Raw genomic sequence first — 15355 nt, forward strand, 5'->3', positions numbered from 1 at the left:
ACAAAAGAGAACTGAATCCAGATTCACACAAGTATATTGTTGCAAATGGAGTGAGGACATGGAGTGCTTTTCCACCAAGTCCTGGGAACATATCCAGTGCTGCACACCAAAACACCTCCAAAGTCTTGCTTTCAAATTGCATTTCAAGAGCTCAATTTGTCCGCAGATCAATCAGATCTTCCTTCAGCTCTTCATCATTTGACATTTTCTCCAAATTGTAGGAATATGGATTCATGATCCATTCTTCTGAAATCTTCAGGTCTCCAGCAGCAAAATATCCATCAAGCGATTCTGACAGCATTTCCAAATGAGCCACAATTTCTTCACGCACAGTAGGAGTTATGGATCCAGCATCATCAACCATCTCTTCTAGGGAAGGAAAATTTGAGAGACTGCCTCTTTCCAATCCTTCGACGGCAAAGGCATAACCTTTCTTTGAAGGTATTCAAATTTTCATAAGCCTTCAATATGTTTATCCCTTTTCCTTGAAAAGAAACACTCAGGTCATTCATACGAGTGAAAATGTCAGCTAAGTAAGCCAGCATTTGGGCGAATTCCTGTTATTCCATTGCCCCAACCAGATCACGTTCACACTCCTCCAGAAAAACTTTGATTTCTTCCCGCAGTTCAAAGAAGCGGGTTAAAGCTTGTCCTCATGACAACCAACGGACAAAGTGTGGAAAAGCAAAACTGAATGCTCACTTCTCAGATCCTCACAAAATGATTTGAAGATGCGATGGTCCAAAGCACGCCCCCTGATCCAGTTGATGATCTTCACACAAGTATCAATGACTTTCTTCAAATTTGGAGGCAATGTTTTCGATGCCAAAGCATGCCGATGAGGAAAACAATGGGTAACTTGCAAGTCTGGAATCTCCTTTTTCATTGATGCAGAAAAGCCAGATTTATTTACAAGCGTTGCAGGTGCCCTGAGTGCACACAGAACCAATGAGTTTGATATCTAAATCATGTTTGGCAAAGAAGTCTTTCACCAGCTGCATCACATCCTTTGCAGTTGTGTTTGCTTTCAGATCTTAACAAAACAGGAAATCTTCCTTCACAGCACCATCATTGACATACCTCACTAATGTGATGAGTTGATTGCAACTGGAGATATTGGTTGACTCATCCAACTGAATAGAGATTTTAAGAGGACTAGCTCTGACATCTGAGATGACTTGGTCCAAAATATCTTCACTCAAATCACTGATTCGGTTGTGAATGACATTATTTGATAGGGGCACCTGTTCAAATTTTTTTCTTGCTTCTTTGCCCAAGATAATTGTTGCCATTTCCAGTGCACATGGCTTGATGAGATCTTCCACAATTGTATGGGGCTTCTTGGATTTGGCCACTTTATATGCCACTTGGTATGAAGCAAGAAGTAATGGTTTTTCAAAAGAAACAAAACCTAATTTTGGAAGAGTTTCTTGTGAATCAAAGTTAGCTCCTTTGATTTTCAATGACCCAACATCATGTCCTTCAACATCAGCTCCACCATGCTTGTTCTTGAAGTGCTCTTGAAGCTTGGATGGCTTCAGAGTTGAGTTGGAAAACACAACGCTACAAAGAATGCACTGGGGTTTTTGCAAGCCATCATCTCCTGTTGTGCAAGTGAAACCAAAGCACACATAGTCATCATTACATTTCCTTCTTTTTGACATGATGAAGGGTCAATGAAGGGAAAAATATGAACTATGAGAAAAACTATCTGACTAAGTCAGGGATGACCGCTTTACTCAACCAGACATGCCTATAGCAAAGTATCATGAGAAATATGCTTTCGAATATTATATTACGATATTATCTGCGGTTAAGCCAGGATAAATCATCAGGTGGAAATGCTACGGGGACGCGACGCAAATTATTAGGCTACTCTCTATTGAATTTACACACCTATTTCTGATGATTACTGGAGATATGAACTCCCATCACACGATTCAAAATCCTCGGTGCTAACCATGATACCTCCTCAACTAACATAATTCAAAATTATCAACGATTCAAGAAAAAAACCTTTTAAGAGAAAAAAAACCTTTGAAATTCAAAAACTTCTTTAATGCATTGAGACAAATATGAATGAATGACTTCAGCTGCTTTTTATCAAAATGCGGCTTTTTAAAACTTTATAATTTTATAACTGCAGGTTTGGTTTTAACGCAAAGTTGTTACTTGATGGTTGATTTGGGATATATAAAAATTTTGGCATTATGAGATGATTTTTAACTCCGAGGTGTAACCTTCTAGCTAACAATGATGAGACTCCTCGACTCTGAGGTGTAACTTCCCAGGTAACACTGATGAGAATCCTCAACGCTGACTCAGGCAGCGGGAGACTGGAGTGTGCTTGGGACAAACGTTACTACCACTTCTCAAGGCACACTGGCAGCTGGCTGAGTGATGACTCGTGACTCGTCACTCAAGGACACCCCAGTTTGTTGCACCCCAGTTTGGGAACCCCTGGTCTAGATGTTTCATTCCACTTTGTAGCCATTTTTTCTTTGTGCCATACTGCGACTCACCATTAATAATTTACATCATGTAGAAAACGAGCACATATTGTGGTATATTTCCCATTTTGAAATTTGTAAATTTAGATGTTTGGCACATCAAGATTCAAGTTTCAAGATGAATTTTATCAAAGAATATATCACTTGAGACTTGCTTGCTCATAGATAGCCACGAAGCAAGAAACCCGAGAGAACTCAAGACTAACATTTGATGTGTGAGAGAAAGAAACAAAAAGTACCAATCATGCGCACAATTGAAGTGAACAACAGTATTCCGAGCCAAAATTGAGTCGTCAGATCCAAAGCACGGAGCAGCCCAGAGTAAGCCCAAAGCCTCACTTAGCAGTTCATCATACTAGCGGGCATAGAACACAGCAGCCGTGGCAGTCTTCATAGACTCAACACCATCACGGAGAACGAGCATAATTGGGTCTTGCCCTGACTGACACCCTGTCTTTTCAGTCTATTAGGGCTGGTGTTTAAATGGACCAAACAACGGAACAGCAAAAGACCCCGGTGCCCTGAAGAAAAGCGTGAAGATTGCAGAGAGTGAGTGAAATCGGCTCTCACCTCTGATCTGAACTAGCATTTAAATTGTCCATAAATTAGCTTAGATTATTTATTTGCTGTTTGTATCCTGAAACGTCGATTAGCTGAGAGTATCTTCATTTCAAGCAGTGAGTCAATTTCATTACAATTTTTTTTCACACCTGCTAGTTTGAACAAATGATCTGTTAATTCTTTGATCACTTTTAAACAAAATAAAATGTATATCTTTCCACCTGAAATCCTCCTATGCCATTGGAATGATGTTAATGTTCTTCAGCTTTCCCTGCTTCTCAAGAGTTCTTGCCTTCACCTTCCCACTATGTATTTTTACATGAATGACCAAGAACACGCTAATCCTCTAGGATGTGAGGAAATGTGATCAAGACAATTGTTGGATTAAGGTCCAGATTGTTTAATTGCATTTTTCCTTGTAATTTTAGTTTTCTTTTCACTTGCTTATGCGTTTGTATAATCACTTTCTGGCATATTGTGTTTGGTCTATACCAGAGGTCGGCAACCTGCGGCTCCAGAGCCACATGCGGCTCTTTGATCTCTGTGATGCGGCTCCCCGTGGTTTGTTAGCTTTTGAAATGTAATTCGAAATTTGAAGATTATGGTGATCTTGTACTTTGCGGAGACACCGTTTCCTGGCACATCCGAACAATTAGCCACCGTTCCGACTAAGGGAGATAGCCTACGGGGGTTTGTGAGTACGTGTCTTTTGGAGCATCCGCGCCCATGGGGACGGGTTGAGGGAGGCTTTAAAGCAAGGCTGTTCGAATAAAGTTACCTTTGACTGCAGTCTTTATTTTAGCGCTGCGTGTAGCGCTACATCGCTACAACGTGTTTTTTTATCGCTATTAATATACATCACCACTGCCAATGCCTGACACCCGCCAGTGCGCGCTTTCTTTTAATTCTTCGATCCAAGGTAGGCTACCTATGTAGTAACCTTCAACCCAACGTCTTTTTTTCGGAGTTCAAAATGTTTTTGTTGCATGCAGAAATGTAATTTCGTTTTCTCTGCAGGAGTTCATCAATTTCAAAAATGCAACACGTTATAGTTTGTTTATACATAGCATAAAGGCAAAAAAAACCCGTTGTATGCAGTGTTATTTCGTTTTGTGGCTCCCAGTGTTTTCTTTTCTGTGGGAAATGGGTCCATATTGGCTCTTTTAGTGGTAAACGTTGCCGACCCCTGGTCTATACTTACGTAGTTTCTTTGCAAAGCTGAAGTGTGACTTGGTCAGTACTGGTTCACAAGTTTCTTATCTAAACTGTTTCAGACTGGTTTGCAGTATAAAAGAAAGCATATGCCCAAGTTCCTTTATTACTTCTTTACTTGCCTTTCTTGCTGGTACAGGGCGATCCTGACTGATTTGTACTGTGATGAACATCTAACAAAGCACTGTAACCAAAAGATTTTCACCTCGTTCTTGACTGTTAGAGAACCTTCTTGACAACATCTCCTCCAAGTGTAACCACCACGTCTTCAATCATTATATTTGATATATATCTCCAGTTACTCTTAGGAATAATTATCAAGATTAAGCATTTGGGGCTCAAAATTATATTACCCAGTTCCATACTCCCTCTTGAGTGCTGACCGAAACCAACTATTTCTGGCGTTCCAAACTTCATTGAGCTCCACCACTGTTCTCCCACGCCCAGCTGTGAAGGGAGGAGGGTTGGGCATGGGGCTAGCAACCCCATTCTGTGAAACCCAGTTGTACCACAAGAACAAATGAAACACAAAAAACCTAATCTCTGGGAGAGGAAGGATCTTTGAAGATGGGCTGGCTACACCTGGGGACATCTTGAAAGACTGTCTCAGTAGAGGTGATGGGCTTAACTGAGTAAGTAAGAACTTCATAGATCAAAATGTGGTCTGATGAGAGTGTAGTAGTTGATATCACCCAGAGCCCAGACATCCACTTTCCAGAAATAAATAAATAGACCATAAGACCATTGGCTATGGGAGCAGAATTAGGCCATTCAGCCCATCAAGTCTGCTCTGCCATTTCATCATGGCTGACCCATTTCCCCTCTCAGCCTAATTCTTCTGCTTTCTCCCTGTAATCTTTCACACCCTGACGAATCAAGAACCTATCAATCTCTGCCATTAATACACCCAATAACTCCACAGCCGCCTGTAGCAACAAATTCCACAGATGCACAACCTTCTTTCTTATTGCCATTTCTATTGTTATAATAGTAATTTTCTTGATAAAATAGGCAAATCATGTCAGTAAATACACCAGTTTTATGAACTATTTATCTGGGATTCTTAATCTTATAAAATATGTGATTTTATTTTTAAATATAAAATTATATCATTGAATTTCCACATGAATCCTATCTGTGTTGTAGAGTGGCTGAATTAAATGGCTTTTATATGCAATAAAATATATTGATACGTAAGAGACTTTTATGTGAGAGAGAGACTTTTCTATGACTCTATATGATGATAAGTATTTGAAAATATTAAAGAGAGCACTAAAGGTTTTTCAGATATATAAAGAGTAAAAGAAAGGTGAGAGTGGATATTGGACTACTGGAAGATAATGGTGGAGAAGTAGTCACAGGGGATGAAGAAATAGGGGACAAACTGAATAAGCATTTTGCATCAGTTTTCACTGTGAAAGACGCGAGCAGTGTGCCAGAAATTTGAGAGTGTCAGGAGTCAGGAGTGAGTGTAGTTGTTCTTACTAATGAGGAGGTGCTTGGGAAGCTAAAAGGTCTGAAGGTAGATAAGTCACTTGGATAAAATGGACTGCACCCCAGGGTTCTGAAAAAGGTTACTAAAGAGATTATGGAGGCATTAGATGCTGGAATGGTTCCAAGGACTGAAAAATTGTAAATAAAACTCCTCTCTTTAAAAATGGAGGGAGGCAAAAGGAAGGAAATTATTAATCAGTTAGCATGACTTCAGTGGTTGGGAAGATGTTGGAGTTCATTATTAAGGATGAAGCACATGATTAAGTAGAACAAAGTCAGCAAGGTTTCCTTATGGAGAAACTTTGCCTGACAAATCTTTGAGGAAATGACAAGTAGGCTAGACAAAGAAGAGTCAGTGGATGTTGTTTACTTGGCTTTTCAGAAGGCCTTTGATAAGGTGCCCCACGTGTATGCTCAATGAGGTAAGAACCCATGGGATTAATACTAACATGGATAGAAGATTAGCTGACTGGCGGGAAGCAAAGAGTCAGAACAAAGGGGGCCTAATCTGATTGGCTGCTGGTGACGTGGTGGTCTGCAGGGCTCAGTATTGGGACTGCTTCATTTCTTGTTAAATGTCAATCATTTGGATAACAGAATTGATGGCTTTGTGGCCGAGTTTTCAGATTATACAAAGATAGATGGAGTGGCAGGTAGTGTTGAGGAAGTAGGGAGTCAGTAGGAGGACTTGGACAGATAGGAAGAATGGGCAAAGAAGTGTTAGATGAAATATAGTGTAGTGAAGTGTATAGTCATGAACTTTGTTAGAGGAAATAAAGATGTAGACTATATTCTAACTGGGGAGAAAATTCAAAAATCGCAAGAGTGGTTCTGGGAATCAGATGATAGGGGAACTACTTGGCCTTTGTTGTAGCGAGAACTAGGCCTCAAACCATGATGTCTGTTGTGTATGTGGCCGTTTACACAACAATGTCATTAATAAAAACGCTGGAGAGTGGAGCTACGTTAACAGGGTTCTTTACTAACTAAAACTGAACACATATACAGATCAATACGTGCCCAATAGTGCATGCTCAATAACGTGTTACTATGACATAAAATAGCCCCATATTATACATTGGGCTATATGGTACACTCATCCCCTTTTATTTAAAAAGTGTATCAACTTTTTTATGCTAAACAAATATCGTATGTGTACCCTTAATATACAAACGCCCACCCACTGTTTAATTAGTAACTTAATAATATGAAATGATAACAAAGTAATGTAATAATAATAATTATAACTCAAGTCTTTTGGGAGGGGAGGTCTTCTCTGCCCCTCGGAGTAACGTCTGTCAATAAACTTGTTTGTTTTAATATAGATTTCCATATAAAAGTTATGAAAAGTTGACCTCTGAGCATAAGGAATTTCCATGGTCTGTTTCAGAGATGACTTGCCATCAACAAAAGAAATGGTTGGTGATCTGCTGTCTCTGCTAGTTATTCAAGAGTCAGGGCAATCCAATGACTCACAGAAAGATCAGTACTTTACCAGTAATCTTTCACCATTTGGTGCAGCATTTGATCGGAATCCTGTTGCTCGTTCCATTGTTCTTAAGCTGCTGTAAGTAGTTTTTAAGTAGTTTTGCTGATAAGGATTACCTGCAGTGCTGTCTGTCTGGCTCAAGAGGGAGAATTCCTTCAGATGCACATTCAGCACAAGAGTGAAAATACACTAGAAACCTTAGCTTGTTGCCAGAATTCGCCTCTGTTTTGATGTTGTTTCCCAACTTCTTTGTGAAAAACAAGACACTTTAGCTGAGGATTCAAATTATATATGAGCAAAAGAAACTTCCCCACAAAGGATTAAGAGTTTGAATCTCAATGGAGGAAAAAAATTGGTTCAAGATTTACCTTGTACGAAAGCTGTTCTGTTTGAATGGAATAGATTTTGTCCTCTGTTAAGTTTAGCTTCTTCCCCAGCAACCTGGTTTCATCACCCTCAGTAATTTCTCCCTGGGCTGGTTGCTATATTGTGGGCGGCAACCATAGCGACGACGAACAAAGTAAGGTGGGTAACGCTGTCTTCTGTAAGGAGGGCGATGTTGCTGATTTTGATAATCTTGGTTTTCTCCATCTGTTGCTGTCCCTGCTCCATCTCCTTTCTCTCCACCTTCAACGTTCTGTTGGTAATTATGTGGTGGACCTCGGTGGTAGGGGTTGCAGCGAAGATAACTATTTCTGTCCGTGACACCTTGGCTTCCTTGGGCTGGAACTCCTCTGGGACCAGTTACGTTTGCTGCTTCTGCACCCTTTCAACCTTCCACTACATTGAACTCCACAGTTTCACTGTCTCCAACACTGTGGAGGTATTTCCGTGGGTTATTCTTTTTTTATAGCAGTCTGATGTACAAACACGTCTTCCTTTGTATCATTCCTGTGGATGAATCCATATCCATTTCATATGTTCAACCACTTCACTGTTCCAAGAACCTTTGTTGCGATGACTTTCTTCTCCCCGGAGGATCTGGGTTTGTCTGGCTGTTGCTGCTGCTGCTGTTGGATTGTTGCTCTGTCTCGGCCTCGCTCATAGTGTTGACAGGCTGCATGAGGTGGTTGTGACACAGGCCGGTCTGAGGTGGGGGCTCCTGCACTCTCTCCGCTTCTTTCTTCTCTCTAATATAATTCCTTTCCATTTCTTCTGTCCCCAGTTGCAGAAAAAGCTCTGCATTTCATATTCCTTGCTTGTATTGTTGATCTAGTTTCTTCATCCTTTTCTGATACTCCTGCAAAGTGCTTTCCTGTAACTGCTGTAGCTGTCTTTTCAGAGATGTCAATTTCTCCTGGTACATCTGCTTCTTACTTCCAGATAGTCTTCATCATCCTGCTTACTGGCAATATCTGTCTCCCTGTCGATGCTGTCTAGCTCCTCCTCCTCCTCATTGTAATAGTCGACAATGGGTGAGAGGAGAGCTGTGGACATCTTCTCCACTGAGCTGCCCTCCTTTGCTGACACAACTAGTGCCTTGATGGTGTGCCAATCCAACTGGATTTTCCTGAGCCATTCACATCCCAGCAACGGTGGTCCTACATTTTTCAGTACATGGAGGTTCAGCAGCTGTGTTTTGTCACTGTGGGTCATTGTCACTTTAATTTTACCTTTGGGATGCACTTTCTGTCCTGTGCAGTCGTTTGTAGTCGTGTACAGAGATCACTGTTAAAGCTGAGCCTGTGTCCAACTCCATTTTCAGTCTCACGCCTGCCACTTGCGGAGTGATCCATATTACTCTTCGATCATCTATGTCTTTCACGCTGTGAAGTTGCAGACAAGACAATTCACTTTTGTCTGAGTTGTTTTCATCAGAATTGTTTTCTTTCATTTTGTGTACATTGTTCTATTTTCCTTTCTGAGTTTTCTTGTTTCTCTGCATTTTGTCCTTTTCCTGCTGTGTACTAGCTTTGCATACTCTGCCAGTGTGGCCCTGTTTGCCACAGTTTCAGCATTCCTTGTCTTTAAACCAGCAAACATCAGGATCATGCGACCTGTTCCCGCTATGATAACATTTCTTTTCTTCATCTCTGTTCAGTGACATTTTATTCGTAACATATTTCAGAGATTTTCGTTGTATCTGTGAAGCACTTTGTGTGGCTACTTCTAATGATATTGAGATGTTTAGTGCTTTCTCGAATGTAAGGTCTTTTTCACACAGGAGCTTCTTCTGTGTGGTTTCACAGTGTGTGCCACACACTGACCTATCCCTCAATACCAGCTCCATCCACTGTACGACTTCTTAACCACAGAATCAATCTGCGCAGCTGCTTTGAGCGTCCTATAGATTCAGACCTGAAGATCCCTCTGATCCTCCCCAATGCCAAGAGTCTTACCATTAATACTACATTCTGCCATCATATTTGACCGACCAAAGTGAACCACTTTACACTTGTCTAGGTTGAACTCCATCTGCCACTTCTCAGCCCAGTTTTGTATCCTATCAATGCCCCGCTGTAACCTCAGATAGCCCTTATCAAATGCCTTGCTGAAATCCATATACATTACATTTACTGCTCTTCCTTCGTCAATGTGTTTAGTCACATACTTAAAAAATTCAATTAGGCTCATAATGCATGACCTGCCCTTGACAAAGCCATTCTGACTATTCCTAATCATATTATACCGCTCCAAATGTTCATAAATCCTGCCTCTCAGGATCTTTTCCATCAACTTACCAACCATTGAAGTAAGACTCACTGGTCTATAATTTCCTGGGCATCTCTACTCTCTTTCTTGAATAAAGGAACAACATCTGCAACGTTCCAATCCTCTGGAACCTCTCCCGTCCCCATTGATGATGCAAAGATCATCACCAGATGCTCAGCAGTCTCCTCCCTCACCTCCCACAGTAGCCTGGGGTACATCTCATCCAGACCCGGCGACTTATCCAACTTGATGCTTTCCAAAAGCTCCAGCACATCCTCTTTCTTAATATCTACATACTCAAGCTTTTCAGTCTGCTGCAAGTCATCACTACAATCACCAAGATCCTTTTCCATAGTGAATACTGAAGTAAGGTATTCATTAGGTACCTCTGCTATTTCCTCCAGTTCCATACACACTTTCCCACTGTCACACTTGATAGGTCCTGTGCTTTCACGTCTTATCCTCTTGCTCTTCACATACTTGTAGAATGCCTTGGGGTTTTCCTTAATCCTGCCCGCCAAGGCCTTCTCATGTCCCCTTCTGGCTCTCCTAATTTCCTTCTTAAGCTCCTTCCTGTTAGCGTTATAATCTCTAACATTACTTAGCTCTCTGAACCTTTTGTAAGCTTTTCTTGGTTAGTTAGGGCATCACAGGTCACAGGGAGAAGGCAGCAGAATGGGGTTGAATGGAAGAATAAATCAGCCATGCTGGAACAGCAGAACAGATTTGATGGGCCAATTGGCCTAATTCTGCACCTATGTCTTATGGTCTAATTGGGCTGTTCTTGTAGGAGCATAACGCCCAATTTCCCATGAAACTTATTTATCTCGCATCATTGCAGTGGAGGCAAATGAACTCCAGAAGTTCTATAGAAGTTATAGAGAAAAATGTATTGTCTACTGTCACTGTACCTCTTTCCTAACTCTGCAATTTCCTCCATCACCACACCTGCTCAGAGGTTCATGTTTCCATTTTTCTGATTTGAATGATTAGTTTCCCTCTCTCTTTCTCTATCTCTCTGTCTTAATATCTCTGTCTCTTTCTTCTCTATCACTCTTTCTATTTCTCTTACTATATATATATCTAGCTGTCTCTGTCTCTCTTTAATAGAACTTAAAAACTTTGAAAATGCTTTTGACTACCTGTTCTCTCTTGTTATAATTTGTTTTGGTGTACATGTTGTTGTGTGATGTGCCCTGTAGTCATCTAAGATGTTTTTCCATATTAAAGCTGGAGTATTTGCTCTGTTTAAGTAATGTTTGAGTAGTCTTGTATATATGTTAGTTAATTAAGCATTCTTGTTTGTTTAAATAAATTCATTACAGGTTATATGTATAAATAAGTGAATTGCGTATGTCTGTGTCTCACTTAAAGTAAACTCAAAGTTAGACCCACGTTTCAGACTCCTGTGTCTTCCTTTGAATTAGTCTAATGTTTTGAAGTGGCAAAACATAGCAGTATTGGTGTAATGGAGACTGTTGTCATTGAATGAGTGGGGAAGTGAAGTTACGTGTGCTGAGAAATATTAATTAATTGCAAAATCCATTGTGCTAAATAGGCATGGAGAGAAATATTTATATGTTGATTGATTAGCAAACATTTGCATAATCAGTAAAAAAAAATGAATACAGGCTAAGTATAATGTTTGCATAGCTTGTATTGCAAAATAAGAATTTGACATGATAATTGTGATGTTGATGGATTGAGGTCTACCATTGCAGTCTAATTAGAGCAATTTTATGGTGCATGAAATCCATTGTGTGTTTCAAATTCCTGGATGTCAAAAGAGTAAAAACAAAAGCAAAAAGGAAATGTCCTAGACCTTAGCATGTCAATACTCCCACCCCAAAATAACTCAATTTCAAATGACACATATGATTTAGTGTGCAGCCCCGAGCTCCATCTTCTCAGCATGAGTGGCCACACAGTTCTCCCGGACTGCCCAACACCAAACTTCTCCGCTTGCCTCTCCACAGAGTGGTGTGGTGATCAGGCTCCTGGCACCACTGTGCTGTCAATAATCTAGTTGTTTTTATTATGATGTCTTTTAGTAATGTTTCAATTAATGATCTTGTTCTTAAGAAGGTATCTTGAACTGAAAAAAAGCAATAGTGTAGAGTTAGGTCAAAGCTCATTATATTGAACTAGATCTCATCTTTATTTGCCCTAGATTAGTATTGACTTTGTAGGATTCTCTCTCTAAGATGAACCACAGGTTTTCCATAGTTGCCAATACAGTGTCCTATTACCTACTTGGGGCAGCACGGTGACCCTGTGACCGGGTTTGATTCTTGCCGCTGCCTGTAAGGAGTATGTACTTTCTCCTCATGACTGCGTGGCTTTCCTTTGGGTGCCACGGTTTCCTCCCACAGTCCAAAGATGAAAACAAACAAGAGGAGATCTGCGGATGCTGGAAGTCCAAGCAACACACACAAAATACTAGGGGGTCTCAGCAGGCCAGGCAGCATCTAGGAAGTGTACAGTTGACATTTCAGGCCGTAACCCTTCGGCAGGACCGGAGAAAAGAAGAGCTGAGGAGTAGATTTAAAAAGTGGGGGGAGGTGGGAGAGAAACACCGGGTGATAGGTGAAACCTGGAGGGGGAGGGATGAAGTAAAGAGCTGAGAAGTTGATTGGTGAAAGAGACACAAGGCCAGGGAAGGAAGAAAAGTGGGGGGGAGATTGAGAGCACCAGAGGGAGGCAATGGGCGAGCAAGGAGATAAGGTGAGAGAGGGATAAGGGAATGGGAAGTGATGAAGGGGGGGGGGGGTACAGTGCATTACTGGAAGTTTGAGAAATTAATGTTCATGCCATCAGGTTGGAAGCTACCCAAAATATAAGGTGTTATTCCTTGAACCTAAGTGTAGCCTCATCAGTGGAGGTGGCTGTGGATGGGACATATCAGAATGGGAATGGAAAATGGAATTAAAATCTATGGCCACTGGGAGATCCCACTTTTTCTGGTGAATGGAGTGTAGATGCTCAGCAAAGCGGTCTCCCAGTCTATGTTAGGTCTCACCAATATATCGGATTTCACACGGGAGCACTGAACACAGTAAATGACCCCAGTAGTCTCACAGGTAAAGTGTCGCCTCACCTGGAAGGACTGTTTAGGGCCCTGGATGGTAGTGAGGGAGGAGGTGTAGCACTTGTTTTGCTTACAAGGATGAGTGACAGGAGGGAGGTCAGTGGGGAGGGATGAATGGACAAGGGAGTTGTGTAGAGAGGGATCCCTTTGGAAAGGTAGAAACTGGGGGAAAGGGAAAGATGTGCTGGTCTAAAGATATATTGATTGGTAGGTTAATTGGTCTTTGTAAGATTAAATCAGGGGATTGCTAGGTGATGTGGCTTGAAGGGCTGGAAGGGCCTGTTCTGCACTGTATCTCAAATAAATAAATAAGCAAAAAAGCTGAGGAATTTTCAAGATTGTTGATGATAATTATTAACAGCAAGCCAAAAATGACAAAGCCTGACTACCAGGCTTCCATATATTATTTATTGTCTGTGGCCAATGTTACAATGGAAGTGAGCTAAGGAAGGGAGAATTAGTAATCTTGGCATCTTCATTCTTGGTAATTATTGTCAATGGGAGCAAAACACTGATGAAGGCGGTAAATTATTTGAAATAATTAATGTAGCTCACAACTATTCAGATAAATACTAAGAATGAACCGGTCATCTTTTGATATATTCTGCTTGATCTATTTTTGGCTCTTCAGTACTCCATCCCCTGAAGCCTTTGATCCAAGACCAGATTCTCCCTATCTGAGTCTATTCCGTTGTCTTCTCTACAGGAAACCCATCACTTTCTCTCCTCCATCATCCGAGCCCTACCTCACTTCCTCCACTAATTCCACTACAGCAGAGGTAACAAAGAAAACCCTTGTTTATCGGTATGATGTCTATTCTACTGTGTACAGAATTGTGTACATTGTACATGGTAGAAATTATGTGTGCCCTGCATTCCTTCATCGTGACAAATTCCTCTGAAAATTACTTCCTACAGTCGTGGATCACAGCTGTGATCTCATTCTACCCCCAATCAGAAGTGTTATTCCCCACACAAGCCATTTGGCCGTGGATTTGAGCTGTAAAAATTCCCTGGTAGTCAGAGCCAGGCCTTGCGATAAGGGAAGCATTCAAGAAGAAATTAAAAGCACTTTGAATTTTTCGGCAACACATTTTTCTGGATTTCCTGACCTCAAAATGGCAATTCCGTATTGAGCCAAAACCAAATTAAAAGGCAAGGTTGGATATACAAGAGACAGCAGATGCTGGAATCTGGAGCAACAATCTGTTGCAGCTACTTAGTGAGTCGAGCTCTGGGTGAGGAAAGGAGCTGTCGATGCTTCGGGTCAGATTGGAAGGTTCTTATGCAGGGTTTTGATCTGAAAGGTTGATAATTTCTTTCCCTCAGTTGCTGCTTGACCTACTGAGTTTCTCCAGCAGAATGTTTGTTGGTTAAAATGCAAGCTTTTTAGGTGCTGAATTTGTTGGCGTTGATGCTTAGAGTGAAGTATCAGTTGGTACCACCTCCCTGTCTGACATAAGAGTATGAGAGTGGCACACCACATTGCTAGGGAAGCTGCGTCAAAGTCCCCAAACAATCTTGAATGTCAGTCTGAGAACGGAGTATTAACGTGTATGCAGATGCAGCTGTTTGCATTGTTACGAATCCCGTAACTGGAGAACTTACCAGCAAAGACAGAGAGGTCCGTTGAAGTCTGATGTCACTATTTTCAAACGTTTTTATTTATAAAGGGACACAAAAGTAAGGTTAATACATACAGTCAGATAGTGCACATCGTCAACACTCAATCTAAAGTGCGGGTATTAGTAATAATCATCATTAAGAAGTGAGCTCTACGGTTGTCTAGGGGTTAATAGATTGCCCGTTGGGAATATAAAAGTCACTCAGAAGGCTGCAGGCCTCAGCCCTTTGAAAATCGCTGGGTTTCACGTGGGGCGACCGAGAGAGAGAGATTGGGGAGAAGAGAAAGAACTTGCCGAGTCTTGATGAGGCTTCCATGAAATTGGGGGGTGGGGGGGGAGTGTTGGTTTCCTCTCCCCGATGTTAGTTAAAAGCGGTTTTCTGTGATTCCAGCCACAAATTCCAATCCCGGAATCTAACGCACGTGGCTTCCTTCAGAATGGCTTCCCACTGCTGCGGGAACACTCTCTCTTGTCTTCTTGGTGCGTCTGAGGGCTGTCCCCCTGAGACTCTCCTTTATACTTCCTCACGGGGTCGCAGGTATCAATCAGGTTGGGATGATGCAATCTCTCTCTCAACCAGCCCACCTTGCCCGAGGGCTTTTCATGTGGTCTCCATGAGACAATAGTCGCTGTCGTCTTATTCTGTATCCCGGGTGGAACGTGCAATTTGGCACATTTCTCTCTCTCTCTCTCCTACTGGGTCTACTGACCCCCCCCCCCTTTT

At 41.5% G+C, this 15355-nt stretch overlaps 1 protein-coding gene and 1 pseudogene across 5 annotated transcripts in view; one reads left to right on the forward strand and one right to left on the reverse strand.

The window, feature by feature from the left end:
- inpp4b (inositol polyphosphate-4-phosphatase type II B) overlaps window positions 1-15355 on the forward strand; it is a 786855-nt gene that overhangs the window by 92943 nt on the left and 678557 nt on the right. The gene's annotated exons all lie outside the window — the stretch shown is intronic.
- On the reverse strand, window positions 7673-8862 carry LOC132390680 (Y-box-binding protein 1-like; annotated as a pseudogene).

Source organism: Hypanus sabinus, chromosome 3 (assembly GCF_030144855.1).
Source record: "Hypanus sabinus isolate sHypSab1 chromosome 3, sHypSab1.hap1, whole genome shotgun sequence".
Lineage (NCBI taxonomy): Eukaryota > Metazoa > Chordata > Chondrichthyes > Myliobatiformes > Dasyatidae > Hypanus > Hypanus sabinus.